General features: G+C 34.2%; 1 long non-coding RNA gene across 1 annotated transcript; it reads left to right on the top strand.

Moving 5' to 3' along the window:
• The first annotated feature begins 4,172 nt into the window (after positions 1-4,172).
• On the top strand, positions 4,173-7,219 carry LOC129378040 (uncharacterized). The gene is made up of 3 exons (XR_008608017.1): positions 4,173-4,236; positions 4,490-4,612; positions 6,822-7,219. It is a non-coding gene; the product is annotated as an uncharacterized LOC129378040 (long non-coding RNA).
• Positions 7,220-22,623: the final 15,404 nt, after the last annotated feature.

Genomic DNA, 22,623 nt, shown 5'->3' with positions numbered 1-22,623 from the left:
GTGCCATCTGGTGGTAAAACAGCATATTACACACTTCAATGTGTAATTAAAAAATCTAAATTACACATTGAAGTGTGTAATATGCTGTTTCAACAAAATGCTGAAACTCTGGTTTCAGCATTTTGTGGAAGAGTTTAAGATTAAACTCTTCCATTTGAGCCCAGTGGGATTATTAGTAAAAGATTTGAGACCATCAGTTGTAAGTGCGCTGTTAAAACAATAAGGGTACCACAATTAAAAAAAAAAATTATATATATAATACTGGCACCCTGTGCATGGTACAACCCCCCTCTCACTGATAAGCCCCTGGAAGTGCGTACCAGCCAGCACAGTTATGTGCAGATTAAATAAATCAGATACCGTCTCATAATATGGAAACATAAAGTGGGTGAAAGGGTTGTTTGTTTGTTCAAACAGCCATAACGCAGGACCCCTGATCCATCTTTATATTTATTTAAGTAGTATTATTATTTCAATATTATGATGGAAGCTGATACCATTATCAGATTTATTATTGAATGTCTCACATGTATGAATATTTTTTTGAAACTTTTTAATTTTTTAAATGTGACACCTATTGCTTTTGTGCCCCACATGCTATTATGCCTTTAGATCAGTGTTTCTCAACTATTTTCTGTCATGCCCCCCCCTAGGGATTTTAAGTTTTTTTTCTCTCCCACCACCACCACCTCAGTGCCTTTCCCTCCATCCATCCATCCATTTTCTGATCACCTTCTCCCTAACGGGGTCGGGAGGTGCTGGTACCTATCTCCAGCTCCGTTCTGGGCGAGAGGCAGGGTCAGACAAAAACAGGACAAACAACCATGCACACACACTCACACCTAGGGAGAATTTGGGAAGGCCAATTTACCTGACAGTCATGTTTTTGGACTGTGGGAGGAAGCTGGAGAACCCGGAGAGAACCCACGGAGAACATGCAAACTCCGTGCAGAAAGACCCCGAGCCGGGAATCGAACCCAAGGCAACAGCGCTACCCACTGCGCCACTGTGCAGCCCTGCCTTTCCCTCCCCAGAATTTAAATACTGTTGCAAATCTGATAATATTTCACAATTTGTCTCTGTAACTAAGTAGCAAGCCTCTATTCAAGGACTTCAAACATGCCTGTTGCTGAGATTATCTGGATATGAGTTGAACTGCTCCCCAAAGCCTCACTCTGTAATTAGCAACACAGATTACGGGAAGGGAGTAGTTTGATTACATCTTATTTGGAATTTATTTTGAATCTAAAATTGATTATTGATTCGATGAAGGTGCTTAGCCCTGCTTAAAAGCTTACTTAATAAAGATACATTAAAAAATCTAAAATGAGTTGTGGACAATCAAATGATGTGGGTCATTTTCTGAGAAAAGTTCTTTTAATTTATGTAAAAATAAATGATGGGTAGTTCTAAAATTATGGAGGTTTTCACCTTAGCTGATTTTAAACAACACCATACTTATGTTAAACTACTAAAAATACTCGAGCCTAATAACAAGTGCTTGTTGTTAATTAGAGAGAAGAACTGCTATTAATAGGTGTGGCTTTTGCAGTGATGAAACAAGAGGGCAAGATTAAGTGCTGATTTATTTTGCCTACTTATGTTTAACTGAAGTTTATTGTTACACTTTTTTTGCTTTTGATTCTGTTTAAAGATTTCCTTTCTGCTATGGTTATTTCATTACCAAATAATGAAATGAACACATTTTATTACATTACAATTCATTACAATTCTTCAATAAATGGAGGGTTTGTGGTGGAGGACTGTGACATAAACTTTGAGCTTTAAGAAGTAAAAACTTTGTGGTGTGGATTCACTTCGAATGAGAAACTCTAGTGTTATTTTGGAACTATGTGCAAAACGATCTGATAATTGGACACTAACCGGAACGAGGAAATGAAGCTCAACAGCTGTGAAACTTGTTTCTTGGACTTATTTCTCTCTCATCTGAATAAGTTCAGCAGGTGGAGGATTGACAACGTTATTGTTTAAAAACTTCCTTGTACTTTTTGGTTTCACTTTCAGCCTTAGTGAGAATCTTTAAAATGCTGTTATGGCATTTTGAATAAACACAATGACAAAATGCATTTGGTTGTTCATGTTTGTTCTTGATTGACTTAGTACCTCATATTAAATAGGATTATTAATAATGTTCACAAAATAAAATGGTCATGTCCTCAGTCTTTCAGCATACACAGTTTTTGTTTTTATACAAATGAACCAATTCTCCCATAGACATATTTTCTTGTGAGACTTTGAACTTTTATAAACAGGGACCTTTGATTCTTTGCTACTATCTACCAATTACTTTGATAAAATTCTTAAGTTTTCATTGGGATCTTTATACCTTTCTAAATAGTCACGTTTGTGCTTTGTTCTTATCTGAGAATTTAGGTGTTTTGCATAGCGCATGGAGCAATATTTGTGTATTTGTTCCTTTAAGAAACTTATTTTTGTTTCATGTTTTTAAATCTTTATTCACAGTTTGAAGATTAAGTGCTGATTTATTTTGCCTACTTATGTTTAACTGAAGTTTATTGTTACACTTTTTTTGCTTTTGATTCTGTTTAAAGTTTTCCTTTCTGCTATGGTTATTTCATTACCAAATAATGAAATGAACACATTTTATTACATTAAAATTCATTACAATTCTTCAATAAATGGAGGGTTTGTGGTGGAGGACTGTGACATAAACTTTGAGCTTTAAGAAGTAAAAACTTTGTGGTGTGGATTCACTTCGAATGAGAAACTAGTGTTATTTTGGAACTATGTGCAAAACGATCTGATAATTGGACACTAACCGGAACGAGGAAATGAAGCTCAACAGCTGTGAAACTTGTTTCTTGGACTTATTTCTCTCTCATCTGAATAAGTTCAGCAGGTGGAGGATTGACAACTTTATTGTTTAAAAACTTCCTTGTACATTTTGGTTTCACTTTCAGCCTTAGTGAGAATTGCTTGCGTTTCCTCGAAAAACCTTTTGTGTTCTCTTGCAGTAATGTTCTGATTACTTCGTGCAGCATATTGTAAGCCTTTCTTATGGTGCCCTTTCTACTTTCTGTTTTAATATAGCCTAAGGCTATCGTGAGGTTTTTTCATGTATTATTCCGTTGTAAAATATATTAAGTTTATACTAAGTCTTTTTTTAAGATAGAAATGGACCCTAAGTAGGAAAGAAAGAAAAAATACATCCAAACTATGTAGTCTGTTTCAGAGTTATTATCCCAGGTAATCAGTCATCTGACAGATTTTATCTCTTTTGTGTTTGTAGTCTGAATGGTTTAAAGGGTTGTTTTCAGTGCAGTTCCGTCTCAGCCTTACACAAAAAGACATAAAATGACTTATTGCGAGCGAACGCAAAAGTTTTGCAAGGTCACGCAAAAGAAAAATATGTTCCCATATCCCCCGGGGTGCTCCCTACAACAATGACACCTTCTGATCAATTATGCTTTTATTTTGAAGAACGACCTATTTCTTTTTCATGTGCAGAGATGGTAACAAGTCAGTGTTTTGCCAGTTTCAAGTAAGTCTCCAGTCTTATCCTGATGTCCTGAGTCAAGTTTCTTGTACAAGTCAAGTCTCAAATCAAGACGGGCAAAGGCCGAGTCAAGTCCCAAGTCCTAAACTTGAGTCTTCCAGTGATGAGGATAAGATGAGGAAAGCAAAACTGCTGTATTCTACAACATGAAGATGGCTAACATCAACTGTCTCATAGCAAAAGAAAAGAATTACGTACAGTTCTTTGTACAACTTGAATTGTCAAACAAAGTTATACGTTATATTTACATCTGAGATCCTCTTCTTGCAGCTTTTGCATGTTGCCCTCTGTTTTTTGTTGGATGCTTCGTAATTGATGCACCCAAAGAAAATTTGTCACGTTTTTGCTTTAAGTGTTTTATTTTTCTTGCTTTTTTTTTTTTTTTCAATCTTGATCATTTGATTGGTGTTGGAAAACAGAGGGACAGTCTGTGTGTGTTAATACGGAATGAGTAAAATGAATTAATGGGGCCCACTTGATAATTAATTTTGGATAAAACATCAAGTGTTCTCAAGTAAACAGGCTCAAGTCCAATTCAAATCTGAAGTGACTGAGTCAAAGCCATGTGACTTGAGTCTCCACCTCTAGCTGTGTGATATGCTGCACCTCCTTGCTAACCAAGCACAATTAGATAGTGTAAGATCCCGAAGGAACCAGACGCAAAGGTTTAAAATAGCACACTTGGAAACAAGAATGAGGTAAAAATATTAACTATGGTGATTTGTGATAAGAAATATTACTTGTTTATTTAAGAAGCAGTAGAACACAGTTGTTTGTGTATTTGCTTAATGTTAACATGTTTTATTTTATATGAGAGATAGAATATCTTGTTGTATACTTGGTTTAAAAGGCTCTTGAGGATATTTATTTATATTCTTAATGATTAAGCCTTGAAAATGATTTTTACTAAACATGTCCAACAATGCTACATCATTTCATTTTATGCTACAGTCTTCACGGTGTCTATGAAAAGAAGAGACCAGATTAAACTGCACCCATTTGGAAGTCCCTGCATCTGGCTGTATCACTACAACTGGCTGCTGCAGCATTTGATGTTGTACTCTACAGAATGAGGTAGAATGAACATGTTAACAATAACTAAAAAATGGTTCCAGTGAAACCCCATCTTTAAGAAACATTTTTGTTTAACTTAAAAACAAAGATGTTTGCAACTTTGTTTGGCTAGATGAGTTTTGTTATGTTTGTCATATTCACAGTTGAGACAGTTGTGAAAAACACACTTTTTATGTTTATGTCATGATTTGCAAACATTGTAAAGTTTTCGCAATAGTGGAGAAACTTATTTTAGTCATGAGAAACTGAAGCTACTCAAAAACATCAACTTGTTTTTGCTTGATATATTATTCCTGGTAAACTAACAGAGTATAAATAATAATTTCAATTTCACCTTTAAATAATTTAAGAAAATGCAAGTTAGCATTGTGCTGGACTATAAAGCTCTAGATTACTCTGCCTTACAAAAACACAAGTAACAGAGTACATTGTCTTCTTATTCTCTGCTGTTATTTCCCATCCTGTCAGTTTTGGTAAATTACCATCTGGTAGGTTTGCAGTTGTCTTACTTTCCATATGACGCACTCAAAAGACTGTGTTAGATGTAATGTCAAAAGTACAAACACCTTGTTCTTTTAATATATGAAAGTACTTGTTATTTACTTGTTTGCACAGAAAACTGTTTGTACAACATCAAAGTATTCATAGTACTTTGATGTAGTAAGAGTAAAAGGTGAATTTATACTTAAACACACATACACTATTATAGCAAAATCATTTGACAACCATTTGGTGTCCAAAGACAATTACTTTGTTGAGTTCAGTAGAAAGTAAAAGCTGAATGAATGTGCAAATTTATCCATTTTAGAACAGGGCAACCTGAAATGTCTTCTAAACAGTGAACCTCCTCAGACAGGATGTGAGAAGATTCTGTTGTAATTCATTTTAAAGCCTAACACTGGATATGTGTAAAATTGTCACTGAAAAAGCATCTGCAAATGTTGTCCAGTAATCTTAGAATAAGCATTAAGTTGTCTTAAAATCCCACTCTTTAGTTAAATAAAGAAAATATATAAATATATTATCAAATATATAAGTAACAAAACAATTCATACAGAATCAACTCTTCAATTATGTTATAAAAGTTCAAAGTCTCACAAGAAAATATGTCTATGGGAGAATTGATTAATTTGTATAAAATAAAAACTGTGTATGCTGAAAGACTGAGGACATGACCATTTTATTTTGTGAACATTATTAATAATCCTATTTAATATGAGGTACTAAGTCAATCAAGAACAAACATGAACAACCAAATGCATTTTGTCATTGTGTTTATTCAAAATGCCATAACAGCATTTTAAAGATTCTCACTAAGGCTGAAAGTGAAACCAAAAAGTACAAGGAAGTTTTTAAACAATAAAGTTGTCAATCCTCCACCTGCTGAACTTATTCAGATGAGAGAGAAATAAGTCCAAGAAACAAGTTTCACAGATGTTGAGCTTCATTTCCTTGTTTCTGTTAGTAATTATCAGATCGTTTTGCACATATAATAACACTAGAGTTCCTCATTTGAAGTGAATCAACATCATAAGGTTTTCACACCTTAAAGATCAAGCTCAAAGCTCATTTCATAGTCCTCCAATTCCTCAATAAATTCCTCAATTTATCCAGGAATTATAAAGAAATGTTTTGTTCATTTTATTATTTTGGTAATGAAATGACACAACAGAATGGAAAACTTTAAACAGAATCAAAAGCAAAAAAAAGTGTAACAAAAAACTTCTGTAAATCATGAGAAGGCAAAGTAAAACAGCACTTAATCTTCAAACTGTGAATAAAGATTTAAAAAGACAAAACAAAAATATGTTTCTTAAAAGAGCAAATGCATACACATGAATACTGCCCCATGGGCTATGCAAAACACCTACATTCTCAAACAAGAACTAAGCACAAACGTGAATGCTAAGAAAGGTACAAAGATCCCCATTAAAACTTAATAATTACTTTGATAAAATTCTGAAGTATTTTTACAGAATCAAAAGTTCTTGTTTTAAAAGGTCAAAAAAATAAATATTTTGATCCGAGTATGAGAACTTTTGTAAGGCACTGTATATCTAGATACACATTAATATAGTGTGTTCTCTTTATTGCCTTTCCATGAATACTGTTGTTTATTTGTTGCTTATTTAGTTTATTTATTGATTTAATCAAGTATAAAATATTTCATTTCTGTTTTCAAATGTGATTTTTTTTTCTTTCCTCGTAGGACAGCTTGAGTCTGCATAAAATTTTTGTCGTGAGTCCTCCATAAATGTTTCCAAGATGGGAAACACATCACCAAAGGAAAGTAACATGGGCGACTCCCTGAAGTGCTGCAAGTGTTACAAAGTATTGCCTCCCTGTATGACCTTTGATGATTTCTACAATGATATTGTCCATGGGCGAAATGTCTACGTCTACAATAGAGGACAATATTACAAACCAGTTGGCTATGATGATCATTATGAGTGTGGAAACTGCTTCCATGAGCCAATCAGGGAAGAACAAAGGAGAGAAGAGGAAAGAAGGAGAGAAGAGGAAAGAAGGAGAGAAGAGGAAAGAAGGAGAGAGGAGAGGAAAAAAAGAAAAGAAGAAGAGTTGAATCGAAACTCCAAACATCCCTCGAATAAGCTGAAAAGCAGCATGAGAAACAGCTAAATGAATTGTCAGAAGAAAAAAGAGACCAGGCAAAATGCTCTAATTAGGCCATTGATCAGTTCAAAAACGACACTCACAGTGGCAAAGATGAGTGGCAAATTAAAAAATCTAAATTACACATTGAAGTGTGTAATATGCTGTTTCAACAAAATGCTGAAACTCTGGTTTCAGCATTTTGTGGAATAGTTTAAGATTAAACTCTTCCATTTGAGCCCAGTGGGAGTATTAGTAAAAGATTTGAGACCATCAGTTGTAAGTGCGCTGTTAAAACAATAAGGGTACCACAATTAAAAAAAAAATTATATATATAATACTGGCACCCTGTGCATGGTACAACCCCCCTCTCACTGATAAGCCCTGGAAGTGCGTACCAGCCAGCACAGTTATGTGCAGATTAAATAAATCAGATACCGTCTCATAATATGGAAACATAAGTGGGTGAAAGGGTTGTTTGTTTGTTCAAACAGCCATAACGCAGGACCCTGATCCATCTTTATATTTATTTAAGTAGTATTATTATTTCAATATTATGATGGAAGCTGATACCATTATCAGATTTATTATTGAATGTCTCACATGTATGAATATTTTTTGAAACTTTTTAATTTTTTAAATGTGACACCTATTGCTTTTGTGCCCCACATGCTATTATGCCTTTAGATCAGTGTTTCTCACTATTTTCTGTCATGCCCCCCCCCTAGGGATTTTAAGTTTTTTTTTCTCTCCCACCACCACCACCTCAGTGCCTTTCCCTCCATCCATCCATCCATTTCTGATCACCCTTCTCCCTAACGGGGTCGGGAGGTGCTGGTACCTATCTCCAGCTCCGTTCTGGGCGAGAGGCAGGTCAGACAAAAACAGGACAAACAACCATGCACACACACACTCACACCTAGGGAGAATTTGGGAAGGCCAATTTACCTGACAGTCATGTTTTTGGACTGTGGGAGGAAGCTGGAGAACCCGGAGAGAACCCACGGAGAACATGCAAACTCCGTGCAGAAAAACCCCAAGCCGGGAATCGAACCCAAGGCAACAGCGCTACCCACTGCGCCACTGTGCAGCCCTGCCTTTCCCTCCCCAGAATTTAAATACTGTTGCAAATCTGATAATATTTCACAATTTGTCTCTGTAACTAAGTAGCAAGCCTCTATTCAAGGACTTCAAACATGCCTGTTGCTGAGATCACTTACTATCTGGATATGAGTTGAACTGCTCCCAAAGCCTCACTCTGTAATTAGCAACACAGATTACGGGAAGGGAGTAGTTTGATTACATCTTATTTGGAATTTATTTTGAATCTAAAATTGATTATTGATTCGATGAAGGTGCTTAGCCCTGCTCAAAAGCTTACTTAATAAAGATACATTAAAAAATCTAAAATGAGTTGTGGACAATCAAATGATGTGGGTCATTTTCTGAGAAAAGTTCTTTTAATTTATGTAAAAATAAATGATGGGTAGTTCTAAAATTATGGAGGTTTTCACCTTAGCTGATTTTAAACAACACATACTTATGTTAAACTACTAAAATACTCGAGCCTAATAACAAGTGCTTGTTGTTAATTAGAGTAAAGAACTGCTATTAATAGGTGTGGCTTTTGCAGTGATGAAACAAGAGGGCAACTCAGTTGATTGCTTCATTAGCTGGTGCCCGCATTGTAGGTAGTTATTGGCTTGATGAGTCCCTCTTGATACCAGTTTAATTAGTAATCCCAATATCCAAATCATAGAGTAAATACAGTGAGACTGCAGGGGTTTGGCGGTTTTTCTGACCAGTTTAGAATTTTCACAAAAGTAAAATGATCGTTTTTGTGGCGCATCTGTATCTTTTTTTAAGGGATATATGTAAACGTTGCCATAACGACCAGAATCAAAGTGCTTCAGGCAGTGGTCAAGACCAAACTTATTTTTGTCAACAGCTGTCAATGTTTTTTTTTTAATCTTTATTCACAGTTTGAAGATTAGGTGCTGATTTATTTTGTCTACCAGCACTTATGCTTTACTGAAGTCTTTTGTAGCGTTTTTTTTTTTTTTTTTTTTTTTGCTTTGATTCTGTTTAAAGTTTTCCTTTCTGCTATGGTTATTTCATTACCAAATAATGAAATGAACACATTTTATTACATTACAATTCATTACAATTCTTCAATAAATGGAGGGTTTGTGGTGGAGGACTGTGAAATAAACTTTGAGCTTTAAGAAGTAAAAACTTTGTGGTGTGGATTCACTTCGAATGAGAAACTCTAGTGTTATTTTGGAACTATGTGCAAAACGATCTGATAATTGGACACTAACCGGAACGAGGAAATGAAGCTCAACAGCTGTGAAACTTGTTTCTTGGACTTATTTCTCTCTCATCTGAATAAGTTCAGCAGGTGGAGGATTGACAACGTTATTGTTTAAAAACTTCCTTGTACTTTTTGGTTTCACTTTCAGCCTTAGTGAGAATCTTTAAAATGCTGTTATGGCATTTTGAATAAACACAATGACAAAATGCATTTGGTTGTTCATGTTTGTTCTTGATTGACTTAGTACCTCATATTAAATAGGATTATTAATAATGTTCACAAAATAAAATGGTCATGTCCTCAGTCTTTCAGCATACACAGTTTTTGTTTTTATACAATGAACCAATTCTCCCATAGACATTTTCTTGTGAGACTTTGAACTTTTATAACAAGGACCTTTGATTCTTTGCTACTATCTACCAATTACTTTGATAAAATTCTTAAGTTTTCATTGGGATCTTTATACCTTTCTAAATAGTCACGTTTGTGCTTTGTTCTTATCTGAGAATTTAGGTGTTTTGCATAGCGCATGGAGCAATATTTGTGTATTTGTTCCTTTAAGAAACTTATTTTTGTTTCATGTTTTTAAATCTTTATTCACAGTTTGAAGATTAAGTGCTGATTTATTTTGCCTACTTATGTTTAACTGAAGTTTATTGTTACACTTTTTTGCTTTTGATTCTGTTTAAAGTTTTCCTTTCTGCTATAGTTATTTCATTACCAAATAATGAAATGAACACATTTTATTACATTACAATTCATTACAATTCCTCAATAAATGGAGGGTTTGTGGTGGAGGACTGTGACATAAACTTTGAGCTTTAAGAAGTAAAAACTTTGTGGTGTGGATTCACTTCGAATGAGAAACTAGTGTTATTTTGGAACTATGTGCAAAACGATCTGATAATTGGACACTAACCGGAACGAGGAAATGAAGCTCAACAGCTGTGAAACTTGTTTCTTGGACTTATTTCTCTCTCATCTGAATAAGTTCAGCAGGTGGAGGATTGACAACTTTATTGTTTAAAAACTTCCTTGTACTTTTTGGTTTCACTTTCAGCCTTAGTGAGAATTGCTTGCGTTTTCTCGAAAACCTTTTGTGTTCTCTTGCAGTAATGTTCTGATTACTTCGTGCAGCATATTGTAAGCCTTTCTTATGGTGCCCTTTCTACTTTCTGTTTTAATATAGCCTAAGGCTATCGTGAGGTTTTTTCATGTATTATTCCGTTGTAAAATATATTAAGTTTATACTAAGTCTTTTTTTAAGATAGAAATGGACCCTAAGTAGGAAAGAAAGAAAAAATACATCCAAACTATGTAGTCTGTTTCAGAGTTATTATCCCAGGTAATCAGTCATCTGACAGATTTTATCTCTTTTGTGTTTGTAGTCTGAATGGTTTAAAGGGTTGTTTTCAGTGCAGTTCCGTCTCAGCCTTACACAAAAAGACATAAAATGACTTATTGCGAGCGAACGCAAAAGTTTTGCAAGGTCACGCAAAAGAAAAATATGTTCCCATATCCCCCCGGGGTGCTCCCTACAACAATGACACCTTCTGATCAATTATGCTTTTATTTTGAAGAACGACCTATTTCTTTTTCATGTGCAGAGATGGTAACAAGTCAGTGTTTGCCAGTTTCAAGTAAGTCTCCAGTCTTTATCCTGATGTCCTGAGTCAAGTTTCTTGTACAAGTCAAGTCTCAAATCAAGACGGGCAAAGGCCGAGTCAAGTCCCAAGTCCTAAACTTGAGTCTTCCAGTGATGAGGATAAGATGAGGAAAGCAAAACTGCTGTATTCTACAACATGAAGATGGCTAACATCAACTGTCTCATAGCAAAAGAAAAGAATTACGTACAGTTCTTTGTACAACTTGAATTGTCAAACAAAGTTATACGTCATATTTACATCTGAGATCCTCTTCTTGCAGCTTTTGCATGTTGCCCTCTGTTTTTTGTTGGATGCTTCGTAATTGATGCACGAAAGAAAATTTGTCACGTTTTTGCTTTAAGTGTTTTATTTTTCTTGCTTTTTTTTTTTTCAATCTTGATCATTTGATTGGTGTTGGAAAACAGAGGGACAGTCTGTGTGTGTTAATACGGAATGAGTAAAATGAATTAATGGGGCCCACTTGATAATTAATTTTGGATAAAACATCAAGTGTTCTCAAGTAAACAGGCTCAAGTCCAATTCAAATCTGAAGTGACTGAGTCAAAGCCATGTGACTTGAGTCTCCACCTCTAGCTGTGTGATATGCTGCACCTCCTTGCTAACCAAGCACAATTAGACAGTGTAAGATCCCGAAGGAACCAGACGCAAAGGTTTAAAATAGCACACTTGGAAACAAGAATGAGGTATAAATATTAACTATGGTGATTTGTGATAAGAAATATTACTTGTTTATTTAAGAAGCAGTAGAACACAGTTGTTTGTGTATTTGCTTAATGTTAACATGTTTTATTTTATATGAGATAGAATATCTTGTTGTATACTTGGTTTAAAAGGCTCTTGAGGATATTTATTTATATTTCTTAATGATTAAGCCTTGAAAATGATTTTTACTAAACATGTCCAACAATGCTACATCATTTCATTTTATGCTACAGTCTTCACGGTGTCTATGAAAGAAGAGACCAGATTAAACTGCACCCATTTGGAAGTCCCTGCATCTGGCTGTATCACTACAACTGGCTGCTGCAGCATTTGATGTTGTACTCTACAGAATGAGGTAGAATGAACATGTTAACAATAACTAAAAAATGGTTCCAGTGAAACCCCATCTTTAAGAAACATTTTTGTTTAACTTAAAAACAAAGATGTTTGCAACTTTGTTTGGCTAGATGAGTTTTGGTATGTTTGTCATATTCACAGTTGAGACAGTTGTGAAAACACACTTTTTATGTTTATGTCATGATTTGCAAACATTGTAAAGTTTTCGCAATAGTGGAGAAACTTATTTTAGTCATGAGAAACTGAAGCTACTCAAAAACATCAACTTGTTTTTGCTTGATATATTATTCCTGGTAAACTAACAGAGTATAAATAATAATTTCAATTTCACCTTTAAATAATTTAAGAAAATGCAAGTTAGCATTGTGCTGGACTATAAAGCTCTAGATTACTCTGCCTTACAAAAACACAAGTAACAGAGTACATTGTCTTCTTATTCTCTGCTGTTATTTCCCATCCTGTCAGTTTTGGTAAATTACCATCTGGTAGGTTTGCAGTTGTCTTACTTTCCATATGACGCACTCAAAAGACTGGTGTTAGTTGTAATGTCAAAAGTACAAACCTTGTTCTTTTAATATATGAAAGTACTTGTTATTTACTTGTTTGCACAGAAAACTGTTGTACAACATCAAAGTATTCATAGTACTTTGATGTAGTAAGAGTAAAAGGTGAATTTATACTTAAACACACATACACTATTATAGCAAAATCATTTGACAACCATTGGTGTCCAAAGACAATTACTTTGTTGAGTTCAGTAGAAAGTAAAAGCTGAATGAATGTGCAAATTTATCCATTTTAGAACAGGGCAACCTGAAATGTCTTCTAAACAGTGAACCTCCTCAGACAGGATGTGAGAAGATTCTGTTGTAATTCATTAAAGCCTAACACTGGATATGTGTAAAATTGTCACTGAAAAAGCATCTGCAAATGTTGTCCAGTAATCTTAGAATAAGCATTAAGTTGTCTTAAAATCCCACTCTTTAGTTAAATAAAGAAAATATATAATATATATTATAAATATATAAGTACAAAACAATTCATACAGAATCAACTCTTCAATTATGTTATAAAAGTTCAAAGTCTCACAAGAAAATATGTCTATGGGAGAATTGATTCATTTGTATAAAATAAAAACTGTGTATGCTGAAAGACTGAGGACATGACCATTTTATTTTGTGAACATTATTAATAATCCTATTTAATATGAGGTACTAAGTCAATCAAGAACAAACATGAACCAAATGCATTTTGTCATTGTGTTTATTCAAAATGCCATAACAGCATTTTAAAGATTCTCACTAAGGCTGAAAGTGAAACCAAAAAGTACAAGGAAGTTTTTAAACAATAAAGTTGTCAATCCTCCACCTGCTGAACTTATTCAGATGAGAGAGAAATAAGTCCAAGAAACAAGTTTCACAGATGTTGAGCTTCATTTCCTTGTTTCTGTTAGTAATTATCAGATCGTTTTGCACATATAATAACACTAGAGTTCCTCATTTGAAGTGAATCAACATCATAAGGTTTTCACACCTTAAAGATCAAGCTCAAAGCTCATTTCATAGTCCTCCAATTCCTCAATAAATTCCTCAATTTATCCAGGAATTATAAAAGAAATGTTTTGTTCATTTTATTATTTTGGTAATGAAATGACACAACAGAATGGAAAACTTTAAACAGAATCAAAAGCAAAAAAGTGTAACAAAAAACTTCTGTAAATCATGAGAAGGCAAAGTAAAACAGCACTTAATCTTCAAACTGTGAATAAAGATTTAAAAAGACAAAACAAAAATATGTTTCTTAAAAGAGCAAATGCATAAACATGAATACTGCCCCATGGGCTATGCAAAACACCTACATTCTCAAACAAGAACTAAGCACAAACGTGAATGCTAAGAAAGGTACAAAGATCCCCATTAAAACTTAATAATTACTTTGATAAAATTCTGAAGTATTTTTACAGAATCAAAAGTTCTTGTTTTAAAAGGTCAAAAAAATAAATATTTTGATCCGAGTATGAGAACTTTTGTAAGGCACTGTATATCTAGATACACATTAATATAGTGTGTTCTCTTTATTGCCTTTCCATGAATACTGTTGTTTATTTGTTGCTTATTTAGTTTATTTATTGATTTAATCAAGTATAAAATATTTCATTTCTGTTTTCAAATGTGATTTTTTTTTTCTTTCCTCGTAGGACAGCTTGAGTCTGCATAAAATTTTTGTCGTGAGTCCTCCATAAATGTTTCCAAGATGGGAAACACATCACCAAAGGAAAGTAACATGGGCGACTCCCTGAAGTGCTGCAAGTGTTACAAAGTATTGCCTCCCTGTATGACCTTTGATGATTTCTACAATGATATTGTCCATGGGCGAAATGTCTACGTCTACAATAGAGGACAATATTACAAACCAGTTGGCTATGATGATCATTATGAGTGGAAACTGCTTCCATGAGCCAATCAGGGAAGAACAAAGGAGAGAAGAGGAAAGAAGGAGAGAAGAGGAAAGAAGGAGAGAAGAGGAAAGAAGGAGAGAGGAGAGGAAAAAAGAAAAGAAGAAGAGTTGAATCGAAAACTCCAAACATCCCTCGAATAAGCTGAAAAGCAGCATGAGAAACAGCTAAATGAATTGTCAGAAGAAAAGAGACCAGGCAAAATGCTCTAATTAGGAACATTGATCAGTTCAACAACGACACTCACAGTGGCAAAGATGAGTGGCAAATTAAAAAATCTAAATTACACATTGAAGTGTGTAATATGCTGTTTCAACAAAATGCTGAAACTCTGGTTTCAGCATTTTGTGGAATAGTTTAAGATTAAACTCTTCCATTTGAGCCCAGTGGGATTATTAGTAAAAGATTTGAGACCATCAGTTGTAAGTGCGCTGTTAAAACAATAAGGGTACCACAATTAAAAAAAAAAATTATATATAATACTGGCACCCTGTGCATGGTACAACCCCCCTCTCACTGATAAGCCCCTGGAAGTGCGTACCAGCCAGCACAGTTATGTGCAGATTAAATAAATCAGATACCGTCTCATAATATGGAAACATAAAGTGGGTGAAAGGGTTGTTTGTTTGTTCAAACAGCCATAACGCAGGACCCCTGATCCATCTTTATATTTATTTAAGTAGTATTATTATTTCAATATTATGATGGAAGCTGATACCATTATCAGATTTATTATTGAATGTCTCACATGTATGAATATTTTTTGAAACTTTTTAATTTTTTAAATGTGACAGCTATTGCTTTTGTGCCCCACATGCTATTATGCCTTTAGATCAGTGTTTCTCAACTATTTTCTGTCATGCCCCCCCCCTAGGGATTTTAAGTTTTTTTTTCTCTCCCACCACCACCACCTCAGTGCCTTTCCCTCCATCCATCCATCCATTTTCTGATCACCCTTCTCCCTAACGGGGTCGGGAGGTGCTGGTACCTATCTCCAGCTCCGTTCTGGGCGAGAGGCAGGGTCAGACAAAAACAGGACAAACAACCATGCACACACACACTCACACCTAGGGAGAATTTGGGAAGGCCAATTTACCTGACAGTCATGTTTTTGGACTGTGGGAGGAAGCTGGAGAACCCGGAGAGAACCCACGGAGAACATGCAAACTCCGTGCAGAAAAACCCCAAGCCGGGAATCGAACCCAAGGCAACAGCGCTACCCACTGCGCCACTGTGCAGCCCTGCCTTTCCCTCCCCAGAATTTAAATACTGTTGCAAATCTGATAATATTTCACAATTTGTCTCTGTAACTAAGTAGCAAGCCTCTATTCAAGGACTTCAAACATGCCTGTTGCTGAGATCACTTACTATCTGGATATGAGTTGAACTGCTCCCCAAAGCCTCACTCTGTAATTAGCAACACAGATTACGGGAAGGGAGTAGTTTGATTACATCTTATTTGGAATTTATTTATCTAAAATTGATTATTGATTCGATGAAGGTGCTTAGCCCTGCTCAAAAGCTTACTTAATAAAGATACATTAAAAAATCTAAAATGAGTTGTGGACAATCAAATGATGTGGGTCATTTTCTGAGAAAAGTTCTTTTAATTTATGTAAAAATAAATGATGGGTAGTTCTAAAATTATGGAGGTTTTCACCTTAGCTGATTTTAAACAACACCATACTTATGTTAAACTACTAAAAATACTCGAGCCTAATAACAAGTGCTTGTTGTTAATTAGAGTAAAGAACTGCTATTAATAGGTGTGGCTTTTGCAGTGATGAAACAAGAGGGCAACTCAGTTGATTGCTTCATTAGCTGGTGCCCGCATTGTAGGTAGTTATTGGCTTGATGAGTCCCTCTTGATACCAGTTTAATTAGGTAATCCCAATATCCAAATCATAGAGTAAATACAGTGAGACTGCAGGGGTTTGGCGGTTTTTCTGACCAGTTAGAATTTTCACAAAAGTAAAATGATCGTTTTTGTGGCGCATCTGTATCTTTTTTTAAGGGATATATGTAAACGTTGCCATAACGACCAGAATCAAAGTGCTTCAGGCAGTGGTCAAGACCAAACTTATTTTTGTCAACAGCTGTCAATGTTTTTTTTTAATCTTTATTCACAGTTTGAAGATTAGGTGCTGATTTATTTTGTCTACCAGCACTTATGCTTTACTGAAGTCTTTTGTTGCGTTTTTTTTTTTTTTTTTGCTTTTGATTCTGTTTAAAGTTTTCCTTTCTGCTATGGTTATTTCATTACCAAATAATGAAATGAACACATTTTATTACATTACAATTCATTACAATTCTTCAATAAATGGAGGGTTTGTGGTGGAGGACTGTGACATAACTTTGAGCTTTAAGAAGTAAAAACTTTGTGGTGTGGATTCACTTCGAATGAGAAACTCTAGTGTTATTTTGGAACTATGTGCAAAACGATCTGATAATTGGACACTAACCGGAACGAGGAAATGAAGCTCAACAGCTGTGAAACTTGTTTCTTGGACTTATTTCTCTCTCATCTGAATAAGTTCAGCAGGTGGAGGATTGACAACGTTATTGTTTAAAAACTTCCTTGTACTTTTTGGTTTCACTTTCAGCCTTAGTGAGAATCTTTAAAATGCTGTTATGGCATTTTGAATAAACACAATGACAAAATGCATTTGGTTGTTCATGTTTGTTCTTGATTGACTTAGTACCTCATATTAAATAGGATTATTAATAATGTTCACAAAAATAAAATGGTCATGTCCTCAGTCTTTCAGCATACACAGTTTTTGTTTTTATACAAATGAACCAATTCTCCCATAGACATATTTTCTTGTGAGACTTTGAACTTTTATAACAAGGACCTTTGATTCTTTGCTACTATCTACCAATTACTTTGATAAAATTCTTAAGTTTTCATTGGGATCTTTATACCTTTCTAAATAGTCACGTTTGTGCTTTGTTCTTATCTGAGAATTTAGGTGTTTTGCATAGCGCATGGAGCAATATTTGTGTATTTGTTCCTTTAAGAAACTTATTTTTGTTTCATGTTTTTAAATCTTTATTCACAGTTTGAAGATTAAGTGCTGATTTATTTTGCCTACTTATGTTTAACTGAAGTTTATTGTTACACTTTTTTTGCTTTTGATTCTGTTTAAAGTTTTCCTTTCTGCTATGGTTATTTCATTACCAAATAATGAAATGAACACATTTTATTACATTACAATTCATTACAATTCTTCAATAAATGGAGGGTTTGTGGTGGAGGACTGTGACATAAACTTTGAGCTTTAAGAAGTAAAAACTTTGTGGTGTGGATTCACTTCGAATGAGAAACTCTAGTGTTATTTTGGAACTATGTGCAAAACGATCTGATAATTGGACACTAACCGGAACGAGGAATGAAGCTCAACAGCTGTGAAACTTGTTTCTTGGACTTATTTCTCTCTCATCTGAATAAGTTCAGCAGGTGGAGGATTGACAACGTTATTGTTTAAAAACTTCCTTGTACTTTTTGGTTTCACTTTCAGCCTTAGTGAGAATCTTTAAAATGCTGTTATGGCATTTTGAATAAACACAATGACAAAATGCATTTGGTTGTTCATGTTTGTTCTTGATTGACTTAGTACCTCATATTAAATAGGATTATTAATAATGTTCACAAAATAAAATGGTCATGTCCTCAGTCTTTCAGCATACACAGTTTTTGTTTTTATACAAATGAACCAATTCTCCCATAGACATATTTTCTTGTGAGACTTTGAACTTTTATAACAAGGACCTTTGATTCTTTGCTACTATCTACCAATTACTTTGATAAAATTCTTAAGTTTTCATTGGGATCTTTATACCTTTCTAAATAGTCACGTTTGTGCTTTGTTCTTATCTGAGAATTTAGGTGTTTTGCATAGCGCATGGAGCAATATTTGTGTATTTGTTCCTTTAAGAAACTTATTTTTGTTTCATGTTTTTAAATCTTTATTCACAGTTTGAAGATTAAGTGCTGATTTATTTTGCCTACTTATGTTTAACTGAAGTTTATTGTTACACTTTTTTTGCTTTTGATTCTGTTTAAAGTTTTCCTTTCTGCTATGGTTATTTCATTACCAAATAATGAAATGAACACATTTTATTACATTAAAATTCATTACAATTCTTCAATAAATGGAGGGTTTGTGGTGGAGGACTGTGACATAAACTTTGAGCTTTAAGAAGTAAAAACTTTGTGGTGTGGATTCACTTCGAATGAGAAACTAGTGTTATTTTGGAACTATGTGCAAAACGATCTGATAATTGGACACTAACCGGAACGAGGAAATGAAGCTCAACAGCTGTGAAACTTGTTTCTTGGACTTATTTCTCTCTCATCTGAATAAGTTCAGCAGGTGGAGGATTGACAACTTTATTGTTTAAAAACTTCCTTGTACTTTTTGGTTTCACTTTCAGCCTTAGTGAGAATTGCTTGCGTTTTCTCGAAAAACCTTTTGTGTTCTCTTGCAGTAATGTTCTGATTACTTCGTGCAGCATATTGTAAGCCTTTCTTATGGTGCCCTTTCTACTTTCTGTTTTAATATAGCCTAAGGCTATCGTGAGGTTTTTTCATGTATTATTCCGTTGTAAAATATATTAAGTTTATACTAAGTCTTTTTTTAAGATAGAAATGGACCCTAAGTAGGAAAGAAAGAAAAAATACATCCAAACTATGTAGTCTGTTTCAGAGTTATTATCCCAGGTAATCAGTCATCTGACAGATTTTATCTCTTTTGTGTTTGTAGTCTGAATGGTTTAAAGGGTTGTTTTCAGTGCAGTTCCGTCTCAGCCTTACACAAAAAGACATAAAATGACTTATTGCGAGCGAACGCAAAAGTTTTGCAAGGTCACGCAAAAGAAAAATATGTTCCCATATCCCCCCGGGGTGCTCCCTACAACAATGACACCTTCTGATCAATTATGCTTTTATTTTGAAGAACGACCTATTTCTTTTTCATGTGCAGAGATGGTAACAAGTCAGTGTTTTGCCAGTTTCAAGTAAGTCTCCAGTCTTTATCCTGATGTCCTGAGTCAAGTTTCTTGTACAAGTCAAGTCTCAAATCAAGACGGGCAAAGGCCGAGTCAAGTCCCAAGTCCTAAACTTGAGTCTTCCAGTGATGAGGATAAGATGAGGAAAGCAAAACTGCTGTATTCTACAACATGAAGATGGCTAACATCAACTGTCTCATAGCAAAAGAAAAGAATTACGTACAGTTCTTTGTACAACTTGAATTGTCAAACAAAGTTATACGTCATATTTACATCTGAGATCCTCTTCTTGCAGCTTTTGCATGTTGCCCTCTGTTTTTTGTTGGATGCTTCGTAATTGATGCACGAAAGAAAATTTGTCACGTTTTTGCTTTAAGTGTTTTATTTTTCTTGCTTTTTTTTTTTTCAATCTTGATCATTTGATTGGTGTTGGAAAACAGAGGGACAGTCTGTGTGTGTTAATACGGAATGAGTAAAATGAATTAATGGGGCCCACTTGATAATTAATTTTGGATAAAACATCAAGTGTTCTCAAGTAAACAGGCTCAAGTCCAATTCAAATCTGAAGTGACTGAGTCAAAGCCATGTGACTTGAGTCTCCACCTCTAGCTGTGTGATATGCTGCACCTCCTTGCTAACCAAGCACAATTAGACAGTGTAAGATCCCGAAGGAACCAGACGCAAAGGTTTAAAATAGCACACTTGGAAACAAGAATGAGGTAAAAATATTAACTATGGTGATTTGTGATAAGAAATATTACTTGTTTATTTAAGAAGCAGTAGAACACAGTTGTTTGTGTATTTGCTTAATGTTAACATGTTTTATTTTATATGAGAGATAGAATATCTTGTTGTATACTTGGTTTAAAAGGCTCTTGAGGATATTTATTTATATTTCTTAATGATTAAGCCTTGAAAATGATTTTTACTAAACATGTCCAACAATGCTACATCATTTCATTTTATGCTACAGTCTTCACGGTGTCTATGAAAGAAGAGACCAGATTAAACTGCACCCATTTGGAAGTCCCTGCATCTGGCTGTATCACTACAACTGGCTGCTGCAGCATTTGATGTTGTACTCTACAGAATGAGGTAGAATGAACATGTTAACAATAACTAAAAAATAGTTCCAGTGAAACCCCATCTTTAAGAAACATTTTTGTTTAACTTAAAAACAAAGATGTTTGCAACTTTGGCTAGATGAGTTTTGTTATGTTTGTCATATTCACAGTTGAGACAGTTGTGAAAAACACACTTTTTATGTTTATGTCATGATTTGCAAACATTGTAAAGTTTTCGCAATAGTGGAGAAACTTATTTTAGTCATGAGAAACTGAAGCTACTCAAAAACATCAACTTGTTTTTGCTTGATATATTATTCCTGGTAAACTAACAGAGTATAAATAATAATTTCAATTTCACCTTTAAATAATTTAAGAAAATGCAAGTTAGCATTGTGCTGGACTAAAGCTCTAGATTACTCTGCCTTACAAAAACACAAGTAACAGAGTACATTGTCTTCTTATTCTCTGCTGTTATTTCCCATCCTGTCAGTTTTGGTAAATTACCATCTGGTAGGTTTGCAGTTGTCTTACTTTTCCATATGACGCACTCAAAAGACTGGTGTTAGATGTAATGTCAAAAGTACAAACACCTTGTTCTTTTAATATATGAAAGTACTTGTTATTTACTTGTTTGCACAGAAAACTGTTGTACAACATCAAAGTATTCATAGTACTTTGATGTAGTAAGAGTAAAAGGTGAATTTATACTTAAACACACATACACTATTATAGCAAAATCATTTGACAACCATTTGGTGTCCAAAGACAATTACTTTGTTGAGTTCAGTAGAAAGTAAAAGCTGAATGAATGTGCAAATTTATCCATTTTAGAACAGGGCAACCTGAAATGTCTTCTAAACAGTGAACCTCCTCAGACAGGATGTGAGAAGATTCTGTTGTAATTCATTTTAAAGCCTAACACTGGATATGTGTAAAATTGTCACTGAAAAAGCATCTGCAAATGTTGTCCAGTAATCTTAGAATAAGCATTAAGTTGTCTTAAAATCCCACTCTTTAGTTAAATAAAGAAAATATATAATATATATTATAAAATATATAAGTAACAAAACAATTCATACAGAATCAACTCTTCAATTATGTTATAAAAGTTCAAAGTCTCACAAGAAAATATGTCTATGGAGAATTGATTCATTTGTATAAAATAAAAACTGTGTATGCTGAAAGACTGAGGACATGACCATTTTATTTTGTGAACATTATTAATAATCCTATTTAATATGAGGTACTAAGTCAATCAAGAACAAACATGAACAACCAAATGCATTTTGTCATTGTGTTTATTCAAAATGCCATAACAGCATTTTAAAGATTCTCACTAAGGCTGAAAGTGAAACCAAAAGTACAAGGAAGTTTTTAAACAATAAAGTTGTCAATCCTCCACCTGCTGAACTTATTCAGATGAGAGAGAAATAAGTCCAAGAAACAAGTTTCACAGATGTTGAGCTTCATTTCCTTGTTTCTGTTAGTAATTATCAGATCGTTTTGCACATATAATAACACTAGAGTTCCTCATTTGAAGTGAATCAACATCATAAGGTTTTCACACCTTAAAGATCAATCTCAAAGCTCATTTCATAGTCCTCCAATTCCTCAATAAATTCCTCAATTTATCCAGGAATTATAAAGAAATGTTTTGTTCATTTTATTATTTTGGTAATGAAATGACACAACAGAATGGAAAACTTTAAACAGAATCAAAAGCAAAAAAAAGTGTAACAAAAAACTTCTGTAAATCATGAGAAGGCAAAGTAAAACAGCACTTAATCTTCAAACTGTGAATAAAGATTTAAAAAGACAAAACAAAA

The sequence above is a fragment of the Poeciliopsis prolifica genome, unplaced genomic scaffold, assembly GCF_027474105.1.
Source record: "Poeciliopsis prolifica strain line A6 unplaced genomic scaffold, Auburn_PproV2 SCAFFOLD050, whole genome shotgun sequence".
NCBI lineage: Eukaryota > Metazoa > Chordata > Actinopteri > Cyprinodontiformes > Poeciliidae > Poeciliopsis > Poeciliopsis prolifica.
Note: the sequence above shows the minus strand (reverse complement) of the source record. Positions and strands in the feature narration are given on the sequence as shown.